Genomic DNA, 9,021 nt, shown 5'->3' on the forward strand with positions numbered 1-9,021 from the left:
CCAGGGTGAAGGCCATAAAAAAACGAATAAAAAACATTGTCAGAATTGATGGTTTTTGGTCACCTTGCTTGCCAAAAAATGGAATAAAACGTGATCAAAAAAATTTCTGGTACCCCAAAATGGTACCAATGAAAACTACAGATTGTCCCGCAAAGAATAAACCCTCACACAGCTCCGGTGGAGAAAAAATAAAACCGTTCTGGCTCTCAGAATATGGCGATGCAAAATGTGCGGAGTGTTCCAAAAGCAGATAAGATTGGGCGCCATTTACCAGTGCGACACCGGCCACACATCTGCGGATTATTATTTATTTACTGCATTATTATACCCTCTTATTATACCCTGATGTACCCCGCACAGATAACATGTACCCTGATGTACCCCGCACAGATAACATGTACCCTGATGTACCCCGCACAGATTACATATGCCCCCACATTACAAACTGAAACACCAGTAAAACCCCAAACAGAACAACTACCAAGCTACATCTGCGCCCCAAAAGCCAAATGACGCTCCCTCCCTTCTGAGCCCTGCAGCGTGCCCAAACACCAGTTTACGTCAACAGATATGGCATCGCCATACCCGGGAGAACCCGGTTAATATTTTATGAGGTATTTGTCTTCAGTGGCACAAACTGGGCATAACATATAGTGCACTAAAGTGGCATATGAGTGGAAAATTTTAATTTTCACTCCGCACCATCCGCTGCTCATTAACCCCTTCGCGCACCATGACATAGCATGTCTTAGTGTGGGGGGTGATGTATGGAGCGTCTCACGTGAAAAATAAAGAATTTAAAACGGCAAAATCGCTGTTTTTTTGGTCACCTTCGCTCTAGCTAAAAATGTAATAAAAAGTGCTCAAACAGTTGTATGTACCAAAAAATGGTACCAATAAAAACGACCGCTCGTCCCTCAATAAATAAGCCCTCATACCGCTCTATTGACTGAAAAATAAAAAAGTTGTGGCTCTTCGAACGCGGGGAGGAAAAAACTAAAAAGGAAAAGAAAAAAATGGATCAGTCCAGAAAGGGTTAATTACTTTCTAATGAAAAACCATTTATGACCACACGTGGGGTATTGCCGTACTCGGGAGAAATTGCTTTACAAATGTTGGGCAGCTTTTACCCCCTTTATCCTTTGTAAAATTTAAAAAAATGCAACATTTTAGTGGAAGAAATGTTGATATTCATTTTCATGGCCCAATTCTAATAAATCCTGCAAAAGACTTGTGGGGTCTAAATGCCCACTATACCCCTAGATAGATTCTTTAAGTGGTGTAATTTCCACTTTTGGTGGGTTTCCACTGTTTTGGCCTCTCAGGGGCTTTGCAAATGCGACATGGCACCCAAAAACCATTTCAGCTAAATTTGAGCTCCCAAAGCCAAATAGCGCTCCTTCCCTTCTAAGCCCCGCTGTGGGTCCAAACAGCACTTTATTACCACATATGGCGTATTTACGTAATCGGGAGAAATGGTTTTACAAATGTTGGGGTGCTTTTTCGCCTTTATTCCTTGTAAAAATTAAAAATGACTACCTTTTTTCAGAAAAAAAGTCGATTTTTACCTTTACAGAATAATTCCAATGAATTCAGCAAAACAACCGTGTGGTCAAAATGCTAACTTTACCCCTAGAAAAATTCCTTGATGAGTGTAGTTTCCAAAATGGGGTCACTTTCCGGGGGATTCCACTATTTTGTTCCCTCCAGTGCAATTCAAACGCAACATGGCACTGAAAACTATACCAGCAAAATCAGAATTTCAAAATCCAAATGGTGCTCCTTCCCTTCTGAGTCCTGCTGTGGGTCCAAACAGCAGTTTATTACCACATATGGGGTATTGCTATAATCAGGAGAAATTGCTTTACATATGTTGGGGTGTTTTTTCTCTTTTATTCCTTGAAAAAATTACAAATTTCTACGTTTTTTCAGAAAAAAAGTAGATTTTCACCTTCACAAACTAATTCAAATAAATTTAGCAAAAAAAACTGTGGGTTCAAAATGCTAATTATACCCCTAGATAAATTCCCTGAGGGGTGTAGTTTCCAAAATGAGGTCACTTTTGGGGGTCTTTATTGTTTTGGCCCCACAAGACCTCTTCAAACCTGACATGGTACCTAAAATATATGCTAGAAAAAAGGAGGCCCCAAAATCCACTAGGTGCTCCTTTGCTTCTGAGGCCGGTGTTTCAGTCCATGACCGCACTAGGGCCACATGTGGGGTATTTCTAAAAACTGCAGAATCTGGGCAATAAATAATAAGTTACATTTCTCGGGTAAAACCTCCTGTGGTATAGAAATTTTTTTATTACAAATGAATTTTGTAAAAAAAAAATGAAATTTGTAACTTTCACCTCTACTTTGCTTTAATTCCTGTGAAACGCCTAAAGGGTTAATACACTTTCTGAATGCTGTTTTGAATACTTTGAGGGGTCCAGTTTTCAAAATGGGGTGATTTATGGGGACTTTCTAATATATAAGGTCCTCAAAGCCACTTCAGAACTGAACTGGTCCTTGTAAAAATCACCTTTTGAAATTTTCTTGAAAATATGAGAAATCGCTGCTAAAGTTCTAAGTCTTGTAACGTCCTAGAAAAATAAAACAATGTTCAAAAAACGATGCAAACATAAAGTAGACATATGGGTGATGTTAACTAGTGACTATTTTGTGTGGTATTACTATCTGTTTCACAAGCAGATACATTTAAATTGAGAAAAATGCTAATTTTTGCAAATTTTCTCCAAATCTTGGTGTTTTTTACAAATAAATATTGAATTTATCAACCAAATTTTTTCACTAACATAAAGTACAATATGTCACGAGAAAACAATCTCAGAATCGCTTGGATAGGTAAAAGCATTCCGGAGTTATTACCACATAAAGTGACACATGTCAGATTTGAAAAATCGGCTTCGTCCTGAAGGCCAAAACAGGCTCAGTCCTGAAGGGGTTAAAGAAAATTTCAAAAGGCTATTTTTTTTCAGGGACCAGTTCACTTCTAAAGTGGCTTTGAGGGGCTTATATATTAGAAACCTCCAATAAATCACCCCATTTTAAAAACTGCACCCCTCAAAGTATTCGAATCAGCATTCAGAAAGTGTTTTAACCCTTTAGGCGTTTCACAGGAATTAAAGCAAAGTAGAGGTGAAATTTACAGACTTTATTTTTTTTTGCCGAAATTCATTTCTAATAAAAAAAAATTCTATAACAAAGAAGGTTTTACCAGAGAAACACAACTAAATATATATTGCCAAGATTCTGCAGTTTTTAGAAATATCCCACATGTAGCCCCAGTGTGATAATGGACTGAAGCACCGGCCTCCAAACCAAATAAGCACCTAGTGGATTCTGGGCCTCCTTTTTTTAGAATATATTTTAGGCACCTTGTCAGGTTTGAAGAGGTCTTGTGGTGCAAAAACAGTGGAAACACCCATAAGTGACCCCATTTCGGAAACTACACCCCTCAAGGAATTTATCTAGGGGTATAGTTAGCATTTTGACCACACAAGTTTTTGGCTAAATATATTGGAATTAGTCTGTAAAAATGAAAATCTACTTTTTTTATGAAAAAACATAGACATTTTTAATACTTTCCAGGAATAAAGAAGAAAATGCACCCCAACGTTTGTAAAGCAATGTCTCCCGATTACGGCAATACCCCATATGTGGTAATAAACTGCTGATTGGACCCACGGCAGGGCTCAGAATGGAGGGAGCATAATTTGGATTTTGGAGCACAGATATTGCTGGAATGGGTTTCGGTGCCATGTCGCGTTTGCAACGCCCCGGAGGGACCAAAACAGTGGAAACACCCCAAAAGTGACCCCATTTTAGAAACTACACCCCTCAAGGAATTTTTCTAGGGGTATAGTGAGCATTTAGACCCCACGGGTCTTGTGAAGAATTGATTAGAATTAGGCTGCGAAAATTAATATCAAAGTTTTTCCACTAAATTGTTGAATTTTCTCATTTTCACAAGAGATAAAGGAGAAAAAGCCGCCCAACAGTTGTAAAGCAATTTCTCCCGAGTACGGAAATACCCCACATATGGTCATACATTTTTTTCATTACAAATGAATTGACCCTTCCAGAACTGATCCATTTTTTGCTTTTTATTTTAGTTTTTCACTCCCCGCTTTCCAAGAGCCATAACTTTGTTATTTTTCCATCAACAGAGAGGTGTGTGGGTTATTTCTTGCAGGAGGAATTGTAGTTTCTATTGACACCATTTAAAGTACCATAAAAGAGCTAAGGTTAAATAACTTATTACATTTTTTACGGTGCTCACCGCGCAAGTTAAATAATGGTATATTGTAATAGTTCGGACTTTTATGGATGTAGTGATACCAATTTTGTTTATTTTTTTATTTTTTTACATTACTTTAGAAGAAAAATGGAAAAAGTCTTTTTTTTTAACTTTAAAAAATAAATACAAATTTCACTAATAATAACTTTAATTCTTTTAAACATTTTATTAGGCCTCATTCACACGACAGGGTCCGAGTGTCGGCCGGGAAAATCGGCTGTTTTTGGCCGGTTTGCATCCGTTCCGATACCGTTCTGGGCCGTGTTGCCGTTTTTACCGGCCGATTTGGACCCGATTTGCATCCGTTTTTTTCCCTGACCGTTTTTTAATCGGATGAATTTTTTTATATTATCTTCACATTACTAATAATGTTCATTCTTTACTTCATTAGTTTTCCACATTCTTTTTTATGTCCCCCTGGACAGAGCGCTTGATGTCTCTCTCCATATCTGGATAAGGACATCAGGGGCAACTCCTGAAGTGAAATCTCCATGTGGCCGGTGATTCCGCTTCAGGAGTTTCCCCTGATGTCACTGTCCATATATGTACAGAGACATCAAGCGCTCTGTCCAGGAGCGGAATCACCGGCCACAGGGGATTCCTCTCCTTCAGGGAGCTAAAGTGGGGCTAGCACATAGCAGAGCGGGGAGATACCTCCATGCTCTGCTATAGTGGTGTCGCTGCAATAGTAGCAGCCGCGGCAGCAGCAGCTGCTAGCGGCGCCATCGAAGGTGTCGACGGGCCAGGGCGCTTTTAACCAGTTCAGGACCGGGCTATTTTGCGCCTTCAGGACCAGACACCGTTTAGCCCTTTTTAGCACGTGTTAGTTATAGCCATTTAACTTTTTTATTTGTTGGGCTAGCGACGTGATTTTTGCGACGTATTTTCCGTAGACAATGCAGGTTTCTTTTTTTATCATTTTTATACACACCTTTTTTGCTATTTTAGAATTTTTATTCATAAAGTTTGAAAATAATAGTAAAAAAATAAGCTTTTTTACTTTTCAGCTATTTTTTTTGTTGGTAATAACATAGTTTTACCCTAAAATAGACCTTTTATTTGTGATCGTCATTGTCTACCGTAAATTGTAATATATTACATGTCTATATTAGGGTAATTGGGTCAGCGCTAGTGTTACAACAATGATTGGCGGGGGGGGGAAACGTTTTTTTTTGGGGTGGGTATTTTATGTGTATTTATTATTTAAATTTTTTTTGCACTTTTAGTTACATAGTTACATAGTTAGTACGGCTAAAAAAAGACACATGTCCATCAAGTACAACCAAGGGAAGGGAAAAGGGAAGAAAACATTTCTACACATAGGAGCTGATATTTCTTTGTTCTAGGAAATTATCTAACCCTTTTTTGGAGCATCTCCTGTCCCTGCTGTGACCAGCTCCTGCGGTAGACTATTCCATAGATTCACAGTTCTCACTGTAAAGAAGCCTTGTCGCCTCTGCAGCTTGAACTTTTTTTTCTCCAGACGGAGGGAGTGCCCCCTTGTTTTACTTTACTTTACTTTACTTTTTTTAAAGACCTTTGGGGAACTTTTTTTTTTCTTTCTTTTACACCATGTTTTTCCACTGTAACGGGAGCTGCACAGCAGCCCCAGTTACAGGGGAAATCAGCCCTCTCATAGTGACGATTGTCACTAATAGGGCTGTGCTGGGTCTAGTAAGACCCAGCAACAGTCTGCCACTAACGGCACCCGGCGATCATGTGACCAGTCACATGACCACCAGGAGGAATAGAGACAGCGCCGCTGCTGCTGTCTCTATTCCTGTACACAGCGTTCATTGAGCGCTGTGTAAAAAGACATCGGAGAAGACAGAAGCAGTGAAAGCTGATCTATCTTCTCCTCAGGGTCCCCGGCAGTCACTGACAGCTGGAAACCCGACATTCAGCTGCCCGATCGCGCGGGCAGCAAGTTAAAACCCGAGCCGTAAAAAGTCTATGGCTCGGGTTTTAAGGACCCGTCCCTGACCGCTGGCCGTAAAAATACAGCCAGCGGTCGGGAACCAGTTAAAACAAGCAGGGTAAGGGAGCCAGCACAGCGCTCCCTTCCACCTGCTGTACACCCCGGCCCTGCCACACAGAGTATATCCAGCGTAGCCAGTCGTCCGAATGTCATCAACTCCTCCTCCTCACATGCAATCTGCGCTGTGAGGAGGAGGAGAGAGTGCGCGAGCGACAGTAGACCCGGCCATCACTCGGGACACATTCCCACAGACTTCTATGGGAGCCGGGCGGCCGGGTACCCGGCCGAAAATAGGGCATGTCCCATTTTTTGACGGCCGGTTTTCCCAGCCCGTCAAAAAATCGGTCGTATGAATAGCCCCATTAGGGGTCTATTGCTCCTAATGCAGCCGGGTGACGACCGATTTATGAACAGCCGTCACCCGGCCGGGAAACCCTGTCGTGTGAATTCCGCCTTAGTGGTCCATGTTGTACATTAAAGCTTCAAAACATCCAGAGCAGTAGATCTCCACTTTGACTAATAGAGTGTGGTCCTGAGTGGGGGACATAGGAAATATGGACAACCCCTTAAATTTCTTACTCGATATATACAATATTTGGACAAAAGTATTAGGACACCTCCACATTACACTACAGGAGCTTTCATGACGTCCCATTCTAAATCCATAGACATTAATATGGAGTTGGCCCCTTTGCAGTGAAACATCTTCCTCTCTTCTGGGAAGACTTTCTACAAGATTTTTGGTGCCTGTGAGAATTTTTGCCCTTTCATTCCTACGAGTGTTTGTGATGTCAGACCCTGATGTTGGGGGAGGGGGCCTGGCTCGTAATCTCCGTTCTATTTCATCCTAAAGGTGTTGGATGGGGTTGAGGTTCGTTTCTTGCCACTGTGTCCACGACCGGACAACTGATGACCTATCCACCGGATAGGTCATCAGTATATGATCGGTGCGGGTCCGACACCTGGACCCCGCACCGACCAGCTGCTCCGGCTGAATGCGGGAACCGGATGTTATTGCACAGTATGCAGTGTACGGAGCCGGAAGCAGTTGGCTCCGTATACTGTATAGCAGACGTGCTGCAGCTCTGCTTCTATTCACTTGAATACTGCAGTACTGCAGCTCGGCCACTATTCTGGGACCGGAAACCATCTGCTCCCTGATGGACGTCCGGGGGCCGGAGGCAGCTAGAGCAGCTGATCGATGCGGGGTCCGGGTGTCAGACCCCGCACCGATCATACACTGATGACCTATCCTCTTGTCCGATAGTGTGCAACCCCTCTAATGCGTTCAAAGTCAAGATAAAGATGGCTACATCTGTACTATAATATATGGCCCAAGCTGTTTCAGAACATGGAGCTCCATATCAATCACTATTCAGCAAATACAGGTCAATTATTGTATCGTGAAAAGTTATACAATTTTCCTATATACTTTCTGTATTAATTCCTCATGGTTTTCAAGATCTATGCTTGCTGTTATTTATGGGAACCTTCATTGTTTACTTCCACTGGATACAAATCTGCCCTGGTCATGTGTATCAGAGCTGCATCTTCTAACAATCCCAGCACCTGTGTGTCCATCACATGACCATGAACAGAATTTTATCTACTGGATACAAATCTGCCCAGGTCATGTGATGGACACACAGGTGTACAACTTGTTACAAGAGTACTGATCTACATTCTGCAACTGTAACGAGCCGTCCACCTGTGTGTCCATCACATGACCAGGGCAGATTTGTATCCAGTAGATAAAATTCTGTTCATGGTCATGTGATGGACACGCAGGTGCTGGGATTGTTAGAAGATGCAGCTCTGATACACATACTGTAATTGTAACGAGCCGTGCACCTGTGTGTCCATCACATGACCATGAACAGAATTTTATCTACTGGATACAAATCTGCCCTGGTCATGTGATGGACACACAGGTGCATGGCTTGTTACAGTTGCAGAATGTAGATCAGTACTCTTGTAACAAGTTGTACACCTATGTGTCCATTACATGAGGAGGACAGATTTGTATCCAGTAGATAAGAGACACAAAACACAGCGCCACATAGTGTAGATTACCAAGGGTAAAGAGGTGCAAAATCCAGAAATCCAATTAGGTGCTCACCTAGGATCAAAGAACAACGAACAGTGGAGAGAATGGTTTCTGCTGCTGCCAGGACTCGGTGCCGGTGTTCCACGGAAAACCGCAAGGGATATACTGATATACAGATAAAAAATAGAGTCTCCAAGGCGCTGCTGCATGGGGAAAGCAATGAGCATAAAGGATGTGTATGGTATAGGTAATTTATTGAAAACAAGGCTACGCGTTTCAATGCCGCACTGGCATCTTCATCAGGCCATCGTTGGCCTGATGAAGATGCCGGTGCGGCATTGAAACGCGTAGCCTTGTTTTCAATAAATTACCTATACCATACACATCCTTTATGCTCATTGCTTTCCCCGTGCAGCAGCGCCTTGGAGACTCTATTTTTTATCTGTATATCAGTGTATCCAGTAGATAAAATTCTGCCCTGGTCATGTGATGGACACAGAGGTGCACGGCTGGTTACAAGAGTACTGATCTACATTCTGCAACTGTAACGAACCGTGCACCTGTGTGTTATAGGATCACATTAACAAAATTCTACAAAATTTTAGTTTAATGTCTCTTTAAATATATATTATTTTCAGCTTAAAATCTGAAGGGGAATATTTTGACAAAACATCTGACATCTGTGGACTAC

The sequence above is a fragment of the Rhinoderma darwinii genome, chromosome 1 (genome assembly GCF_050947455.1).
Source record: "Rhinoderma darwinii isolate aRhiDar2 chromosome 1, aRhiDar2.hap1, whole genome shotgun sequence".
NCBI classification, from domain to species: Eukaryota; Metazoa; Chordata; class Amphibia; order Anura; family Rhinodermatidae; genus Rhinoderma; species Rhinoderma darwinii.